Genomic DNA, 20,906 nt, shown 5'->3' on the forward strand with positions numbered 1-20,906 from the left:
CTGATCCCTGTATGATATTACTACAGTAGCAGCTTCCTTCCCTCCTTACAGTCATAAACAGCAGACATTACAATTAGAAAACAAGATCATAGAAATGTGGGGCTGGAAGGGACCTGGAGAAGTCATCAAGTCCAGTCCCCTGTGCTGAGGCAGGACCAAGTAAACCTAGATCATCCCTGACAGGTGTTTGTCCAACCTGTTATTTAAAACTTCCATGAGAGGCTGTGGAAGCCCCATCATTGGAAGTCTATTCCAGAGCTTAACTACCCTTCTAGTTTGAAAAATGTTCCTAATATCTAACCTATATCTCCCCTGCTGGCTGCAGATTAAGCCAGTTACTTCTCTCTTACCTTCAGTGGACATGGTAAACAATCGATCACCGTTCTCTTTATAACAGCCCTTAACATATTTGAAGACTGCTATCAGGTCTCCCCTCAGTCTTCTTTTGTCAAGACTAAACAGATCCAACTTTTTAAACCTTTCTTCATAAGTCAGGCTTTCTGACCCTTTTCTCATTTTTGTTGCTCATCTCTGGACTGTCTCCAATCTATCCACATCTTTCCTAAAGTGCGGTGCTCAGAATTAGATTCATTACTCCAGATGAGGCCTCACCAGTGCTGAGAAGAGCAGGACAGTTACCTCCCATGTCTTGGATACAGCACTGCAGTTAATACACCCCAGAATATTAGCCATTTTTGCAACTGCATCACATTTAGATTCATATTCAATCTGTGATCCACGATAACCCCCAAATCATTTTCAGCAGTACTACCATCTAGCCAGTTATTCCCCATTGTGTAGTTGTGAATTTGATTTTTTCCTTCCTAAATGAAGTACTTTGCACTTCTCCCTATTGAATTTCATCATGCTGATTTCAGACCAATTCTCCAGTTTGTCAAGATTGTTTCAAATTTTAATCCTGTCCTCCAAAGTGCTGGCAACCCCTCCCAGCATGGTGTCATCTGCAGATTTTATAATCATACTCTCCACTCCATTATCCTAGTCATTAATGAAAATATTTAATAGTACCTTTGGGACCCCACTAGATACATCCTTCCTGTTTGACAATTACTCTTTGAATATGGTCTTTGATAATACTCTTTGAATATGGTCTTTCAACAAATTGTGAACCTACCTTAGAGTAACTTCGTTTAGACTGCATTTCCCTAGTTTGCTTATGAGAATGTCTGGCATAGAATATTACAGAGCAACAAGGGCTTAGTGCTATTCCCACTGAAGTCAATGAGAAAAAAAGTCCATTTAATTTAGTAGGAACAAGATCAAGTGATTGTTGTGTAAAAAAAACAAAATAAATATGTGCATTTATATAGGACTTGAACTGCATATTAGAAAGATATATGGATAATGTATATTATTTATTATTGGTTAATAAAGTGATTTACACAGTGCAGACACATATATACTGTGAATGCACATAGACTGTGGCTTGGCTACAAGCCCTGTGCTTAGGATGATGAATAGCTATGTCACCCCTGGATCAGTGCAGGAAGGAGCTGTGCCTCCGAGAGGATCTCCTTTGAAAGTGGGGCTGTAATATATGTGTGTATATGTCTACATTTTTCATCAGAGAAGGAATCCAGCTGCTGTTTGTCTCACATCTGGAGGCGGGGAGAGATGGTTTTGAGTTTTAAGCACAGGACTAGGAATGAGGAAATCTGGGTTGTATTTCTGGCTCTGCACAGGCTTCCTGCATAACTCTGGGCAAGTCACTTCATCTTGATGCAACTCCCATTAAAGTCAGTGAAAAGACTCCCATTGACTTCAAAGTGTATATCTAGTCTGAAAAGTGACTGTATACAATAAATGACATCATGAGGTTCCATATCTAGTGTTCCTCAATGACTCATGATCAAATCTGCTCAGTTTACAAGTAATAAGAGAATGTTTCTCTAACTTGCAGTTCTATGAACTGAGATGGGGCAAGGCCAGATGGCTACAGTAAAGTAGTGAGGAACAGGTATGTTAGCCCCAGGCTAAACAAATCCCTGGTACCATGGTAACCAAATGGTAGTTGCTCCAGGTTAATCAAGATACCTGGGGCCAATTAAGATCTTTCTAGAAGGCAGTGGAGATAGCTACATTGATTGGGACACCTGAAGCCAATCAATGGCTGGCTGGAACTAGTTAAAAGCCTCCCAGTTAGTCAGTTAGATGCATGTGTGTGAGGACCTTGGAGCAAAAGGTGCAAGGAGCTGAGAGTGAGAGGGTGTGCTGCTGGAGGATTGAGGAGTACAAGCATTATCAGACACCAGGAGGAAGGTCCTGTGGTGAGGATAAAGAAGGTGTTTGGAGGAGGCCATGGGGAAGTAGCCCAGGGAGTTGTAGCTGTCATGCAGCTGTTACAGGAGGCACTATAGACAGCTGTGATCCACAGGGCCCTGGGCTGGAACCCAGAGTAGAGGGTGGGCCCGGGTTCCCTCCAAACTTCCCAACTCCTGATCAGACACAGGAGGAGTTGACTCACCCTGTGGGTTCCACCAGAGGGGAAGATCACTGAGGTGAGCAAATCTGCCAATAAGCGCAGGACTCACCAAGGTACAGGAGGAACTTTGTCACAGAACCTAACCTGGAGTCTGAAAGCCAAGTTGGATGGGAAACAGTTTTCCCATCCTGTGAACAATGAGATTTCTCCTGTTCCATACTGGGGGGGAGTGAAACCTTTCAAAACTTTGAGAGAGAGAAGCAAGCCCACTCCTCAGAATTGCTAATAGCTTGGTGGTTAGGGCATTCACTGCACATGTGGGAGCCTGGGCTTATGTCCTTGCTCTACCTGATTTGAGGCAGGGAATTGAACCCAGCTCTCCTTTGTCACAGATGAGTGGCTGAGGCTATTGGCAGTTCTGGGCTGTAAGCTCTCTTCCTCTCTCTGGTTTAGACTGGAAATTTCATCCTGGACCTGATGAAACTTTAGTTGAACTTTGGTATGTTTCCACAAACAGTTTGGTTTCAGTGAAAAATGGTTTTGTCAAAAAGTACCTGACCAGATCTACTTTCTAGCTTGCACATCACCAATAAGAAGTTCCTGCAATCAGAACTTAGTAAATCTACTCATGGTGCCCAAGCTAGAATCCAGCTCGCTCTCACATAGCTATTGGAGAGACAAGGTGGATGAAGTAATCTCTTATTGGATCAGCTTCTGTTGGTGAGAGAGAGACACGCTTTCAAACTTACATAAAGCTCTTCTTCAGGTCTAGCTTGAAAGCTTGTCTCTTTCACCAACCGAAGTTGGTCCAATAAAAGGTATTATGTCACCCACCTTGTCAGACTGACACAGCTACAACACTTCATATAGCTGTATTGGTTCTGCTGTGCTGAGTAAAATGTAAGCCGGCTTAGCCCGGGTCTACAGTACAATGAACTTATGTTGATATAACTACGTTGCTCTGGATTTTCCACACCCCTGAGCGATGCAGTTATACCAACTGAACTCCTGGTGTAGACAGCACTGTGTCAGTGGGAGTGCTCCTCCTCCTCTTGAGGAGGTGCAATACCTATGCTGATGGGAGAAGCTTTCCTGTTGGCACAGGTAGTGTCTTCACTAAGGGTATGGCTACACTTGCAGCTGTACAGCGCTGCCGCGGGAGCACTCCCGCAGCAGCGCTTTGAAGTGCGAGTGTGGTTACAGTGCCAGCGCTGGGAGAGAGCTCTCTCAGCGCTGCAGCTACTCCACCTCCCCGTGGGGATTAGCTCCCAGCACTGGGGCACTGTTTACACTGGCGCTTTACAGTGCTGTAACTTGCTGTGCTCAGGGGGGTGTTTTTTCCACACCCCTGAGCGAGAAAGTTGCAGTGCTGTAAAGCACCAGTGTAGCCAGGGCCTAAGTGCTACAGCAGTGCTTGCAGCTGCATTGGTGCAGCTGCTCCACTACAGTGCTGTGAGTGTAGACAAGCCCATAACCTTAACTAGGGTGAAGCGGTGTAAGGCGGTTGTGGTTCTCTCCCCGTCCGTAAGGGAGGGAGTCCATGCCCTCTCGCTGCAGTGCTCCTAGAGCGACTACGTTCAGAGGGGAATTAGTTGACAGTTGATAGCAGTGATGAGCTGCCAAAATCTTAACGGGTTCCCTATAAAAAGTTCTGATTTAAGGGATGTGCGACAGCATGTATTTTTTTGTACCAATAGGGTTACCATACGTCCATATTTTCCCAGGAGGTGATTAAGAACTGAAAAGCCTGACATGTCCAGGAAAATACAGATGTATTTTAACCCTACCTAAAGTTCTTTTTTAAAAAGATGGGGCTGAACTAGAAATGAGCTCCATTTCACATGTGTGGGTGGTGATCAGGGACAGTCTCAATTTTTGGGTCTTTTTCTTATATAGGCTCCTATTACCCCTCACCCCCGTCCCGATTTTTTCACACTTGCTGTCTGGTCACTCTAGGGTGTGCACATGTGTGGGTCCCAGCTGCTCCCTGCCCCCCCCCTCATTAAAGCAGGTGTGCAGGGTTACTGCCCTGGGAACTGCAGGGCACCAGTGGATGTGGGGCTGGCTGCAGATAGGGGCGTGGGGCAGGGCTAGCTGGAGGCAGGGAGTGACACGGGCTGGCTGTGGGCAGGTGATGCAGACAGGCGGGCAGGGGGCTGGCTGGGGGCAGGGGCTGGCTGCGGCTGGCTGGGGGCAGGAGGCTGGCTGGGGGCAGGGAAGGCGGGGGAGGGGCGCAGATACTCACACGGGCGAGGGGGGGGCTGGGAGCAGCAGGACGCAGCCGGGGACTCACCCGGCAGCAGCAGGAGCCCCAGGGCCAGAGGTCCAAAGAGCAGGAGCAGCAACAGCGCCAGGAGGCAGCTCACATGGCTCTCGCAGCACAGCGCAGCGCCCCCCGGCGGCCGGGAGGAGGAATTACAGGCTTCCCAGGCAGAGCCCATCAAAGCTTCCCTCGCAGGGAAGCTAGTTAACAAGCGGTTCTAAAACCGCTTCTAAATTTTAACAACGGGTTCGCGCGAACCGGTGCGAACCGGCTCCAGCTCACCCCTGGTTGATAGTAGGCCCAAGCCCGCAGTCCAGGCCAGGCAGCAGTTGGGTCTATGAGCCCCAGCCCTCAGTCAGAACGAGGCAGCACACAGTTAATGCTTCTGGCCCGCAGTTGGGCAGGGTAGCAGTAAGTCTATAGGCCCCAGGGCCCTCAAACTGGGCGGGGCAGCAATCAGGTAATGGCTCTGGCCTGCAGTCAGGTAGAGCAATACACCAGTCTAGGGGGGGATTAGCTCTCTGGCAAGAGCCAGCAAAACCATCTAGTGTCCTAGCTCCGGTGGGCGCCAGACTAATGCAGGCCTCCTAGCCAGAAGGTAGGGAGGCTGCCACCGCTGACAGTGAGGTGGCAGGGGGACGCAGGCCCACTTGCTCCACTGTGTCGTGTCCCACCCCAGAGCCCTAACAGTGGCGGCGTGGTTCACCACTGGGTCAGCGGGGAAATCTGGGCGCAACACGCTGGCTGGCTTGCAGTTAGTAATACAGCTGAACCCTATTCGGCTTCCCTGGGGTCCTCCCTACACTCTGTCAGGGGGTATCTGGGTTCCAGGATTGTCGTTCGTCTCGTGGGGTATACGGCAAGTGGCAGCCCCAACGGCTCCTTGGTATCCCTGGCAGCTCCCGCAGTCCCTCTGGGTCTCTGGCACTGCAAAGGCCTCTGTCGGATCTGGGCTCCAGCAGCATGGGGGAGATGGCCTGCTCCTCGGGCAGCTCTCCCTCCACTGAGCTGGAGGATCTGCCTTTTATATTTCTGATTCCTGTCCCGCCCCTCTGCTTCTAGTGGGGCTGCCGCGGGTGTCCCAGTTCTGCATGCTGGGGGCCGGTTGCCGTTCTCTCCCTGTCCGTGGGGGAGGGAGATCACGCCCCCTTGCTACAAGTGGCACTGTGACTCTGAATACATACAGGGAACAAGTCTATTGAGAACAAAGGTGCTAGTTTTACACAGTCACTAGAAGAAATGCAACTTAATGGTAATTGGATCAGGCCTAATCATGCCTCAGTTTCACCGTTCTATAAAGCTAAAATAGTAATATACAGCTATCTCACTGGAGGGGGCGGGTTAAAAAGAGGAGGGCTGTGAGTATTAATTAACCTGACTACATGTTTTTTAAACTAATGTCTTAAATTAAGCCTATCCCCAATAATATCTGTACACCAATAATTCTGGCAAATATATCATAGATCAAATCTTCTGAGGACATTATTAACGTCTTCAAACACTCCTATTCAAGAATCATAGACTACAGGCAGAGCAGGCTTCCATTTAAATAACTTTTCTCTTGGCGTACTCCCTTTATCACACATTATTTAGTTTTAGTCTGAATTGAAATAACATTTAATTGGAAATCCATCTTGCATTTACCAATATCTGCCTATGTATGGAAAGAGACCTCAGATTCTATGCAGTCATTCTCAATCAATGTCATCTAGGAATTAACTCAGCGTTATTACATTATTGATTCTATTTGTCCCAGAAGCTACATCAATTTGTCATGGAATTTTTGCCTCTATCAAGAAACACAAATCAAGAGCATTCATTATGTTGCTATTATAGCCTGGAAGGTTTTTGGAATTTCATTTTCCTTCCAATTTTTGTTTGTTTCCAGTTAATTGAAATTCCCATCTAGCCCCTTTGCACTTCCTACCATTTGTAAATAGTTCTGACAAATTCTCTTGAGGCTTGCCTTATATCATTAGGGCTTGCTAAGATGTTGCAGTATTAGGTATAACAAACAACAAAACTGTGCTGTAGTGGTATAAAAGTTTTGGGGAATAAATGATGAGGATGGTTTGTGTTACTAAGTGGTTACATGTAAATTACGCAAAGAGCTTTCTAGCTTTAGTCATACCATATATACAGTTCCACCATGTATTGCATGACCACTGATAGTTTGGCTCATCGGTCTTAAAGGTGACCTGCAAATGGGGGAGGTGGGGGTGAGAAGGAAAATGTTGTGGGGGGATCTTTTTCATTTTTTGATTTCTTTAAAATATAGGTCTGAAAAGTCTTGTTTTTGTTTTGCTTTTTAAATTTTGGCTTGGATTTTACATTAGAAATTGAGGTCCTGATAGACTCTGTGATGACTGGAGAACTAGTGATGTCAGAAAAATGAAGCATGACAGCTGAGGAGATGGGATTTCTGTCAGTGTTAAAAATTCTGGTTTTTGTTAACATGTATTTAACGTAAATTACTAATTAACATTTTGGAGAAAGACCTCTTAGTTAAATGTTCAGCACCTTCAATTAAGGTATGAGAGTTCACAAAATACATCTCCTGAGATCCCCACCCCACCCCCAAGAGGTCCTCCAACAAAAATCAGGGAAGACCAGAGTTGACATGCCTGATATTTCTATGATAAAAAACGAGGTTAAAACAACCCACAACAAACCAAGAGACACAAGGATTTGTAAAATTCTTTTATGTAAAAAGACCCTTGAAACCTTTACTCTTAAAAGATATTCTGTAGGTTGGAGGGGATGATTTTGTGGTCTAGCCATTTGGTTTGAGTCAAGTATATATACTTTATTGCATTCAAACGTGTCAATTGCACCACTCAACAAGGAGTCTTTTTTAGGGTAGCAGCAGAATTAGTGAAGGGAGTGGGGATGAGTGTTGAGGAAAAGAGAAGGGAGGAATTGTAACTAGCTCTGCTATCTCAATTATACCAACCTGTGTATTTTCCACAGCTGCCCGCCAGTTTATTTATAACTTTCTCAAATTATTAGGCACACAAATGTCATTATAATCATATCTGTAAAGTTCTTTGGCATTCTCAGACAAACGGTATTATACAAGTGCAAGATATTGTTATAACTTTCACTGTATAACAACTTCATCACTGCTTTCTGTATACAGGCCATATTACTCTTGGGTGCAACAGCAATATAATTTGAAGGAAACATTGTGTTAGAAGTAAGTGTATTTATAAGGCCATATAAGCTAAGCAGAAAAATTAGAACAGACTTGGAGAGTAAAAGACTAATTCAGCTAATGAAACTACATGAGCAAGCTAGAAATGGAGATTTCCAGTTCTGTCTGTTTCCATGGAACCTCCACCCACCAGAGTTACCTAGCACAATATCATATTATCTAGGTTATTTCATTACAGCAAACTCTCACTGGCTAACCACACTCTGGTATATTAAGCTTTCTAGTTTCCTGTGGAAGCAATCCCCTCATACAAATTTACCCTCTCCTGGATGCTGCATACACCACAGAAAACTCTGCATAGTGACATAGAACAAACAGTATTTTTATTACTAATTATTTATATTATCATAGTACCTTGGAGCCCCAGTCATGGACTAGGCTCCCCAATGTGCTAGGTGCTGTACTAACAGACCAAAAAGACAGTCCCTGCCCCAGTTATAAACCCTACCTTGGGAGAGAATCCCTTCATCAGTAAAGTATACCAAATGAAAAATTCAGGAGAAAATGTACTTTGAATGGCTTTTTCCTGAGACTTCAAGGCATTAAACTAAGGTTACCATATGTCTGGGTTTTCCTGGACATAACCTCTTCTGGGGTTCTCGGAGCTCTGTCCGGGCGGATTTTTGAAATATGAACAAATGTCTGATTTTTTTCCTTGCTCATCCTTTTTCCAACATTGATTCTCGTAGAACTGCAATTCCCAGCATGCCCTAATAGCAGCATGCATGTTTACTGGATTTGCCACCCTTATTTCAGTGCTGCTGCTGGCGGCAGCGCCCCCTTTGGAGCTGGGCGGTTGGAGAGCAGCAGCTGCTGGCCGGCGCCCAGCTCTGAAGGCAGCACCGTCGCCAGCAGCAGCACAGAAGTAAGGGTGGCATGGTGTGGTATTGCCATAGAAACTGCACCCCCCACACCTCCTCCAGCTCCCACTCTCCCTGGCAGTGAGTGTGGTAACCCTATATTAAACATATATCTTCTTAACCACATTCCTCAGTTTGGGAAATATGGTGCACCCATTGATTTCTAATTTTGTTTTGTACTCAGTCATCTCTATTTGACAGTGACAGCGACCCCGACCCAGATCCTTGAGTCCTTCAAATCTGTACTCAGTGCAGGATGTATGAGAGAGAAGAGAGGACAAAGGTAGCTGTGTGCCTCTTCTGCACTGTCCTGATCCCTTGGGTTGCCAGGTACTTCCATTTCCCCAGCTGTAAAATCAACAGGATAATATTGACCTTGCATTCATTCATTAATGTTCCTATGTAATTTCATATTTCCGGCTGATAGTGGCTGTGCTGTAAGCATTTGCATAGGTGCATCAGAACAACATCTTGTGCTTCTGAGAGGCGCAGTAGCAATTCCCTCCTTTCTTCCCCCTTGTTCCAAGACAGAGTGAGAAGAAATTTGCTCCTGGACTATGCCAGCAGTAAATGTTGATGCCCCCCAACACTAGCACAGTTATGCTGGCTGATGCATTGTGAGAGGTGGCAGAAGCAAGAGTCCAACCTCCTGCCTTCAGGGGGCAGTAAAGGATGTGCAGAATCCCCTTACTCCCATACACAGCTGGGTAGTCTGCACAAAGGGTTGGTGCAGTCTGCAGAGAGGAGCAAAGCTCTTTCCCCTCCCCACCCGTGGGTACACAGCCCAAGTCAGAATCTATCCATTAATGCTCTGATCACACTTGGAACTCGTGAAGCACTATTATTAACTGAATGGTTAGATTAAGAAGAGTTTTCTGACTCAGAGCATCTGTACTTGTTTCTTGGGACTCAGCTGATGTTAGTTTTTTTATTTTAAATTTCACTAGGTTTGTAACAAGATTATTTCTGTTTCAGAAGAAGCTGCCCATATTAATGAAGGTCCCCAAAGCCAAATTTCTGTGCTTAAGGAACACTTCAGAGCTGTACTTCTCATGTACACACTGTAACCATGGTGATTTGTTTTCTTTTAAATTCCTTCCCCTTGGGTTCAATGCTATCTCTAGATGTCATCCTGTTTGACAAATGTGTATGTAGTTCCTGATACTATCAGGCTGCTTTGGCATGACAAGGACTGACTTGAGCAACAACTGCATAGCTGTGTCAAGAGTGAATCATGCGGTTAGGGCCCCTTCCTGGAAATACTTTGCTTTTCCGTGACTTTTGTTCTGATCCCCCTCCTGCCCTCCAAACCCCTCGGTCCCAACCCAGAGCACCCTCCTGCACCCCAAAGCCCTCCCTGATGTTTGTGGAGTTTTGGGTTGAGGTTTTGGCTTGGCATATCTCTAGTTGTAAAGTTTGTGTATGTATCTATTACATGCCAACACTGTGCTTGGGGCTATACAAGATATAAAGTAAGTCCCTGCCATGGCAAGATTCCAGTTTATAACTATAGGGATTTTTTTTAAACTTTGAAGTATGGACCTAGCGCTCCTTGAAATAATTTTGTAGTGAAAATCTCTTTGGCTGGTGGTTTTAGCATGTTCATGCACAACAAGATCGGTTCGGTCTTCGGTAGGAGTTCTTCTGGACTGTATCCTTGTGTTTTGCCCGTGGCTCTTGAGCTATCCTTCCTTTGTTGATGAAGAGTGTGCCTGTGGGACCATGAAAGTGGTACCTACTACAGCAGTAACTGCTACACCAGGAGTCAGCAACCTTTCAGAAGTGGGGTGCCGAGTCTTCATTGATTCACTCTAATTTAAGCTTGCATGTGCCAGTAATACATTTTAACGTTTTTAGAAGGTCTTTCTATAAGTCTATACTATATAACTAAACTATTGTTGTATGTTAAGTAAGGTTTTTAAAATGTTTAAGAAGCTTCATTTAAAATTAAATTAAAATGCAGAGGCCCCCAGACTGGTGGCCAGGACCTGGGCAGTGTGAGTGCCACTGAAAATCAGCTTGTGGGCTGCCTTTGGCACACATGTCATAGGTTGCCTACCCCTGCCTTAGAATTATCAGCCTTCTCCCCTCCTTTTTTCTATCCTATATATTTGCTGGAGCAGGGGAGGGAATTCCTAGATCACCCAGAAGCAAAGGTCATGATCACTGGAAAATGAAATTATTTTTGAGCATGCATTTTCATCACAGATCCCAGAATTTTATAGCCACTCAGATTTTTGCTGCTTCAGGTAGAATTTAAATGTCCAAACTAGTTAGATTTTCTAGCCCATTCATTACAGATGCAATGTAAAATGATACTGTTATCTTGTTAATCTGGCTGTGCAGAACACTGTCTCCAACCAGGTAACAGCTGAGCAAAGACTTAAACCTTTGTAAAGTACTACCCATCCCACCTCATTCCTCTCACTGAAGTGTTATCTTTAAAGCTTAATTGGGACCATTTAAATGCTAACAATTTCAAGCAACAGAAATAGAAGGCAGGAACACTCAACTGGAGTTAAGGCTTTGGCTAAAACATTGTCCTTTTGTTTCCCAATTGCTGCAACAGTGACAATTGCTTTACAATGAATGATGAGTGTAAAACTCTTTCCCACCAACTGTTGCTACATAGCGCTTGGCTAAAGAGTGCTGTGCAGCCAGACCTGTAGCATAACACTGGTGACTCAACAGGTACCACTTCAGTGCCCTGTCTGTCTGCACTTCCAGTAGAACTATGCCAGGGAACCCTCTTAAAACATGGCTGGCTCCCAACATGTGTACAGCACTGTTTGGTCTTGCAGTGTAGATGAGACTGAACCATACTTTAACTGTGTCCCCAACCGTGCCACAGTCCATGTCTTAAGGACACAGTTAAAACACAGGTTTCAGAGTAGCAGCCGTGTCAGTCTGTATCCGCAAAAAGAACAGGAGTACTTGTGGCACCTTAGAGACTAACAAATTTATTTGAGCATAAGCTTTCGTGGGCTACAGCTCACTTCTTCGGATGCATCTGAAAGCTATGCTCAGATAAATTTGTTAGTCTCTAAGGTGCCACAAGCATTCATGTTTTGTTGGTACCATCTACACTTCACTTCCAAATGGTGCTTCAGCTATGCCAGGAGACAAATGTGTTATAGCCGGGTCCCTCATCACAACTGGTTTTATAGTAGATAAATCCTTGGGGGGCATTGACACTAAGCAAGGAAATCAACTGTATGAAATAGCTGGTTGTCATCATGCTTGTCCTTCCAACAGTTTACCATGTGCATACAGCATCACTATTTCCAAAAGACCAATTTTAGTGTGTTCACACACAGCCTGTCTTACAACTGTGGTTTGTATTTGCAGCCTGGGACACCTGAAACAACTATTCATATGCCTTCTCTACATTGGGTAATTACATCATGTGTTAACTAACCTGTTTTAACTAACATGATGTTTATCACTCTGACTAGACAAGGATTGTGTTTAACATGTCATATGATCCTGGTTAGGTTTTTTGTCTTGAAGAAGCAGTTTTATTATGAAACCAAGAGTGAAATGCAGTGTTTTTCCTGGCACACTGCTGGTTATTTGCTTGAAATGTTTTGAAAAGTCATGAGTGGAATAGAAAATACATATTACAAAATCTGACATACAAAAAGGACCCCAAACAGAATAAAGTTATTCCATTAAGTCTGGAAGGAGATGGGGCTTTGGTTCATTCTATCATTGACACCCCAAGACACACACAATGCAACCTGGATCCTATAGTTGCTGGGCAAGCAAACCAGCCTCAGATATTACTTAGAATCACCTGGGGCATACAGCTGAGACATCCGCCTGCAGTGGTGGTGGTGCTCCTGGTTAATGCTTAGCTATAATCTTTGCCTACGCTATGGAAATTTGGCATGCTAACCACTGTTTGGCATCTTATTTTGCTATCTCAGGCTGGTGAAGCTTGCTCTATGGGTGGATTATCACTATGCTTTATTGTGTAACTAATCAACCCCTAAAGCATACTGTCAGAACTCAGTAGGTAATGTTAACATCTGACTGTTCAAGCTTATAGGTCAAATACAAGAGGTTATAGTTCAAATCAAGATGTTATTGGAAATTTATGGGAAATTAAATGGCACACGGTATGACATGACCTTCAACTCCTAATAGTCTAAGAGAAATTCACATCCATCTGCTCAAACATTCAGAATTAGCAAATTATAAGATGACATTTGCTTAACATTAGGGACTATGTACTCATAATTTTAAAAGAGCTAGAAAAATTATCCTGTCATTAAATAGTAGAGTAAATGCCACCGAATAGTCAGAGTTCCAGAGCTGATTTTTAGCATCACACATGAACTTTGTTTCCTTAATTAACAAAATAGAATCACGTCTCTTCAATATTAACACCCCATCCTTTCATTGACTGGACAAGAGAAAGTTGCAGAGAGAATATTGATTTAAGAGAAAGGAAAATGTGTAATTTCAGATTCTATTCTGAATATTGCAAAACATTAACCTTTTTAATGGTTAAATATTATATATCCAAGATAGTTCCATTGTACTTACCATAATTCAATAATTCCTAAGCATTATTATTATTCCTACACAGTCAAGATCAGAATCAACCCTAGGGCTTGGCTACACTTGAGAGTTGCAGCGCTGGGAGTTTACAGCGCTGGTCATCCAGCTGTGTAGGAACAGCACTGGTGTGTGGCCACACTCACAGCTACCAGCACTGGTGTGTGGCCACATTTGCAGCGCTGTTGGAAGTGATGCATTATGGGCAGCTATCCCAGCGTTCAAGTGGCAGCAACGTGCTTTTCAAAAGAGGGGGGTGGGGTGTAGTGTGACAGGGAGCGGGGGAGAGAGAGAGAGAGTGGATTTTTGGAGACAACGCTGTGTGTTAGCTTCCTGCCTTGCAAAATCAGAAAATGTTCCCGACCCCTTACTCTAACTCTTAACTGCAAACAGCCTGCATCCAACGGACTCCCTTTCTCCCCTCTGCCCCCACTGTTTCTCTGTCAAGCAAACACTCACTCTCTGCCTGCCTCATTCACAGGGGTTATCTCATTTGATTGTTCACAGTCAGGTACAGATTGATCACAGCAAACAGGAGCTGTGTTTGTTTTTTAGATAAGCAGCTCCCGGAGCTCCGAGTTCACAACAAAACAAAGAGAGGCTGCATAACAAAACAAAGAGAGTAATTTAGTTAAAAGCATTCTGGGATATCTGCTAATACCCTGGAGGCCAATAACAGCGCTGGTGCGTGTCCACATCTGACGAGCAGCGCTGGATCACCAGCGCTGCACTCGCTACACCCCAAGCAGACCAGGTGTTCAGCCAGCGCTGCAGCTAGGGAATTGCAGCGCTGGATGTGCCTTGCAGGTGTGGACAGTTACTAAGTTGCAGCGCTGGAAAGCCTCCACCAACGCTGCAACTCTCAAGTGTAGCCAAGCCCCTAGTGGATTCTGCAGGCCAAATTTGGCTCCAGCAGTTGTCACTGAGGGCTTGTCTACCTGATATAGGTATACCAGTTGAATTTAGTTGGATTTAAAAACTGATTTGTTAAACTAGTGTGAGACCTTTCATAGCCACTCATCTCAGTTTGAGTGATTTATTTTGATTTAGTTTAAGTCAGATGGTAATCAATTTAAGCTATATCAATATAAGGCACTTTTGAACCAAAATAAGAGTGGCTACACTGGATTTTGCACTTTTTTAACTAACTGTGTTTAAAAACATACCTTGAATTACCTTGGCGCAGGCCTAAGGGGAATTTGGTTAAAACATGGGAACACTTCTTTTGAAAAGAAGAGGAAAGTACAGAAAGTTCTATTTGGTTGTTAAAGGGCCAAGTTCCTCTTGGCTTTTCATCATCTCGTTTATCATTTCCCGTTTGAGGCTCTGATTCTGTAAACACTTGCTGCCAGACATAGTGCTTACAACATGAATAGTCCCCCTGATATCAGTGGACCTACACAGTCAGTAAGCATAAAGAGTGAAATCCTGGCCCCACTGCAATCAGTGAAAAAACTCCCCTTAACGTCCATAGGACCAATATTTCACCCTGTCTGCAGTATCAGGAGCTTATTAAATTGAAAAGCTTACAGGCCAAGTATGCCCAGATGGGGGGAGGGATAGCTCAGTGGTTTGAGCACTGGCCTGCTAAATCCAGGGTTGTGAGTTTAATCCTTGAGGGGGCCATTTAGGGATCTGGGGAAGACAACAACAACAACAAACTGTCAGGGACAGTACTTGGTCCTGCTAGTGAAGGCAAGGGACCAGACTCAATGACCTTTCAAGGTCCCTTCCAGTTCTGTGTGTTAGGTATATCTCCATATATTTATTATCATATGCTCCAAGACACATACTAGACTGAAAAATATTTTTAGCTACATTGTTTAAATATAATTCAATATAATTCTTGATGAGGGCTTTCTCACTATAATATGACCCTGACATAGGGAAATATAAATGTTTAAAAAAGCAAAGGAAGAGGAGACAGATATATATGAAAAGCATGCGTGGTTCTCTGTTCTTTCTCCTCCCTTCACATTCTTTGGCCTTGTCTACATTAGGGTTTTAGCCACCAGTATGATTACATCAGGGTAGCTGCATCAGTGCAAACTCCCAGCGCTAGTGTTGAACTGATTTGAAATCATGCCTTACACTGATACTTTCCAGCGTAAATCACTGTTACACCAGTGCAGCACAACTACATTAGAGGGTTAGTACTGGCATATGGCTCCATTAGTGTAGCTGCACCAGTGGCTGAGCATCCTAGTGTAGACCAGCCCCTTCTCTCATTTTTTCTCTTTCACCCTTTCTTAATCCCTCTTCTTTGTCTCTCTCCCTCTATTCCCTCCCCCTTTTCTTTTCTTTTCTTTTTATCTTTCACAGCCTCCCCTGCCTCCTGAGAGAGATAACTGGACACTTTGCAGATAATTGTTTTGGCAGTGGGTGGGTTCTTCAAAGGGGTGATTCCATTCCAGGGAGGTCCTTTTTGGGTAGGTGGCACACTAGCTGTAGTCAATATCTAAAGCCACTGTCCTAGAAGCACAATTAGAAGAACGGATTCACTATTTAATGTTTGTTTGTGGGGCAGGGGAAGATGAGCAGAAGAATACTATCCACAATCACAGCATTTTAATAAAAAAGGCAGCATATATCTTAGGTAGTTATATGGCCCTCCCTTACCAGGGTATCTGAGCACCTCACAATCTTAAACAGAATTATCCTCTGTGTGTTAAGGAATCACTATTATCCCAAGGTCACAGAGTCTATACAGAGCAGGAAATTGAGCCCAGCTCACTAGAGTTCCAGGCTAGCATCCTAACCACTGGCCTATATTCAACCCAACCAGGAGAGTGAGGGAGCTGGACCCACACAGCTAATCCATCATAAAGACCACTGAATGCCCATCAATGGCAGCATCTTTCAGTCTCTACTGACTTGGGCTGAATTCTAGTGCATGACCTAGAGTTGAGAGACACTGTATCCCATTACCCAGCCTGCTCCATTAACATTCATTTTCATTTCAAAGTGTTGCTTATTATGTTTTGGAAGGTTCTACCCTTCTATCTCCACCTTTATTATTTCCTAGAGGCACTCAAAGACAAATTGGGATAAGTATGCACAGCATATGGGCAGAAAGACGGTTTCCTTAGCAACACTTACAGTAAGAAAGAATATCTTCATCAAGGGCAATGTTTAAATTGGTGTTTAGTCATTTACAGTAATAAAGTCAGGCATACTTCTGAATATCCACTTTGGCTGTTAGATGGGGCAAAAGAAGACCAAATGCAGTGTCACCTGCACACTGTACTAAGCCACTAGCTACTACCAGGCATATATATTTGAAACCAACAGTCAGCTCTTCAGTATGATCTGATGACATGCAGCATGACCTGGAAAGTTCAGTAATATTACTTTTAATATATTTAATCTGCTTTCTTATGCATCTTGATCAACTGATGACTTACTCCTGAGGGAATTCTGCACCAAAAAGTAAAAATTCTGCAAACAATATTTTAAAATGCTGCATATTTTATTTGTCAAATAAATGTGGAGGCTCCAGCATGGCACTGGGGAGCACAGGCCACTGGCTGCACAGAGGTGGGAGATCACTATGCAGCTCCCCCCACATGGGACACAAACTTAGTGGTGAGGTTGCACCCAACAGCGCAGGGTCCAGGCCTGCCCCAGAAACACCCCATGGCCCTGCCCCTCCATGTCAGGTGCACCAGGCGTGGGCAGGCATGCTCAGCAAGTCAGGATCCAAGTGTAGAGGATCTTATTATGAGGGGATCCAGATGTGGGTTGAGAGGGTTCTGTGTGGGGCAATCTGCATGTGGGCAACTCAGTGGAGGATCTGGGTGCAGGGGGGGATCTGGATACACAGGGGCTTCTTGGGGGCTTCTGTGTGCAATGGTAATGGGACTCTGCAGGAAGGTCCAGGTGAAGGTGGTTGGGGCTCAGCAGAGTAGAGGGTCTGGGTGTGTGTGGGGGGCTTAGAGGGGTCCAGATGCTGGGAGGAAGGGGCTCAGTGGGGTTGGGATCCAGGTGCAGCTGGTTGGAGCTTGGTGGGGTGGGGATCTGGGTGCGTGTGGTTCGTCTGGGTGGTCCAAGTGTAGAAGGAGTGGGGCTCATCGGGGAGGGCTGTTCTGAGTGTAGGGGGGTGAGGTTCAGTGGGAGCGTCTGTGTATGAGGGGGCCTGGATGCATGGGGGATGGGGGAGCAGCTCCCTGTAAAGAGATCTCTCTCCCTGCAGCTGAGGAGTGATGGGTTCAGGAAGCAGGTGGGGGGAGTTTGCAGAGCTTCCTGCAGCTGGAGGAGAAATCTGGGGGTGGGGTTGACCCAGCCCCAGATGCCATGCAGGGGAAGCGGAAGTCCCATCCTCCCTAGCCTAGCTAGGACTAGCAGCTGAGCTTGGTGAAGGGTAGGAGCCACCAGCCGAGTCTTCTTCAGTCCCATCTCGTGCCCCACAGTGATTTACCTCTCTGCCGGATGCCCTGGGCACCCAAAACATATTGCTGGGTAGGATCACATGATCGCTCTTGTGGCTTTCTTTTGTGTCCGCATCAGAAAGTCATTTTTCTGTGGGGAAGCAAAGAAATCTGCGGGGGACATAAATTCTGCGCATATGCAGTGGTACAGAATTCTGTGCGGAGTAGTCTATAGAAAGCTACAGCTGTAAAGCTGAAGGGAATAAGGGTGTCAGTCCACAAGCAATATTCAAAATAAAACATGAAAATTTACTTTAAAAAACCCCTCTGAAGAAATATGCCTGTCTAAATAGGGCCAAATCCTATTCTCTGTACACCACTGATGGCAATGGTGTGAGTGAGAGAAAAATTTGGCCCCTACTTTTTTTTTTTTGTGGGCTCTGCTGTTTCTTAGATTACTGGGAGCCTTTAATGTGTTAAATCAGACCCAACAGAGGTAAATAATTAGCAGCTTTATTGAATATATCTAGTTATGCTGCAGGTGTAAACTTCCAACGTGTCCCATTCAGCATTCACTACCTCTTGTGTAAAACCTGGGATGGATTGTCCCTGGGCAGCATTTCTTCAGTTGCTTAGATGTCCCGGACAGGAAATAGGAGAGGATTTTTCCACCACGTTTTAGGGACCTCAGGCATCAAAGCTTGGTCTTAGATTTTTTCCACTTCTGCCTCCTTTTTCTCTCTGACTCTGTCACACGTGGATGCACACACTGTTCTTACTATGTCTGCCAACCTTCTTGAGAAATTAAAGATATATGAAAGACTTTTTATCACCTTGGATGCTTCATGTTTCATCAGCAGGTTCTGTGACGTTGTACTCTATACGATTTTATAAGAATATGCTAATGAGTGAATATAATGTAACTGGAGTATGCTTCATGCTAAAGGTCTCTTGTAAGGTATCATTACAAAGCTTATAATCTACTGAGTGTGATCATCCTATTTGTAAAAAGAACAGGTGTACTTGTGGCACCTTAGAGACTAACAAATTTATTTGAGCATAAGCTCAAATTATGCTCAAATAAATTTGTTAGTCCGTAAGGTGCCACAAGTACTCCTGTTCTTTTTGTGGATACAGATTAACACGGCTGCTACTCTGAAACCTATCATCCTATTTGTATAAATGCATCACTCTTGTATCTGAAACTAGAAATATGAAATATAACTCTGAGGGCCTATTGTAATTATGCAAAGTGTGGGCCATTAATGTGGTTTGGAATCTTGATGGCTCCCATCAACTAGGACAATTGACTGTGGATGGCTCTGTTTGCAGGCAGGCCTTCCTGTGAGTCAGGCTGGGAGGAATGAAGGCTTGAAGTCTTGCAGTGGTGTGATCATGTCACCTGAACTGGAATCCATCTTTAACCTAGTGCTTTTCCATAGAGAAGGGGGGTGGGAACCCAGAGGAACAATGGATTCCCACCTTATGCAAAATATATGTAAAGGGGTGGAAGAGAACAAAAAGGTGAGAGCCATCATGAAGAATCCCCTAGCTCCCACCTGAGCTGGAACAAGAGCTGTACTAGGGAAAAGAATTGTGCCCAGGCCTGGAAGGTGTCCAGTCTGAGGAAAAAACTTACTGAAGTATCTCTAAGGGTGAGATTATGTGTATTCAGTTTGATTAGACATAGATTTGCATGTTTTATTTTATTTTGCTTGGTGACTTACTTTGTTCTGTCTGTCATTACTTGGAACCACTTAAATCCTACTTTCTGTATTTAATAAAATCACTTTTACTTATTAATTAACTCAGAGTATGTATTAATACCTGGGGGCAGGGGACAGCTGTGCATACCTCTCTATCAGTGTTATAGAGGGTGAACAATTTATGAGTTTACCCTGCATAAGCTTTATACAGGGTAAAATGGATTTATTTGGGTTTAGACCCCATTGGGAGTTGGGCATCTGAGTTTTAAAGATAGGAACACTTCTGTAAGCTGCTTTCAGGTAAGCCTACAGCTGTTAGGGGACGTGATTCAGACCTGGGTCTGGGTTTGCAGCAGGCTAGCGAGTCTGGCTCAAACCAGGCAGGGCACTGAAGTCCTAAGCTGACAGGGCAAGAAAGTGTGTAGTGTAGACCTACCCTGAGAGTGAGTGACCTGGATCATGGGTAAACTGGGTGCAAGCAAAAAATACATGTTTTATCAGGGTCAGATATAAAGTTATACATCTAAGAGTATATAAACACTAACCCTTCCAGAAGATGTAGAGAGACCTGAGGTTTCTGGGATGTGCTGATGGTCTTTTGGGAGGAATGTGGGCAGGTAAAACTCCTTCCTTTATTAACTTGCTTTGTAATCTTTTTTTTTAAATAATGATTTGAGGGTGGGTGCCTCTCAGAAGAGTCTGAAGCAGTCAGTGAAACTGAGGGTAAATTTTCTTTTCTTTTGAGGCTGTTTGAAATAAATACTCTCACAGAAGGAGAACTTTCAGGTTTACAATGCTAGTGATGCCTCTTGTTTGTTTGGTCTGAGACACTATTCCAGGTGCCATCATCAGTAATATCCCCACTTCCTGCCAGAAGAATGAATTACTGGCTTCTTCTGGGGATGAGCTAAGGCCGTTCTTCTTAGAACTAGCCAGTAATGGGCAACAAAGGGTGCTAAAGACAGTCACAGACAGTAACTGCGTCACTTCCTCATCTCCAGTAGGCTGATTAAACAACATCCCAGAAATAGTTTCCAAAGCTGCTTCTTCATTTCCCAGTAACTGTACTGTCAACCTCAAACATTTAAAAAAACGAGTCAGACAACATCCTCAAAAATTAATAATGGTACAGTCTCACTTTTGAGCTGTGGGTGGTCCCCTCATCTGCCCAAATTTGGGTGTGATTTGTTTCAGGATGAAAATTCAACCTTAAATTTGGATGTTTCCTCTGGGTGCAAAGAAGCCCCCGAGTACCCTCTTCTGGCCACAGGGGTGGAGGAGCTGATACTCTTTCCTTCTCCTTTTTCCTTATCACTCTTCTGCCTCCCGCCTCTTCCCCCTTCCCCCCAGGACTTAGTCCCTCTGTCAGGAGATCGTGAGAAACTAAAAACACCTAAAATCATGAGGCTTATGACACTGTGGGAGTTGGCAACAATGATAAGTACACTGCAGCAAAAGCAGGTCATAGTGAAAATATGCCAAAATATAGC

The sequence above is a fragment of the Mauremys mutica genome, chromosome 3 (genome assembly GCF_020497125.1).
Source record: "Mauremys mutica isolate MM-2020 ecotype Southern chromosome 3, ASM2049712v1, whole genome shotgun sequence".
Lineage (NCBI taxonomy): Eukaryota > Metazoa > Chordata > Testudines > Geoemydidae > Mauremys > Mauremys mutica.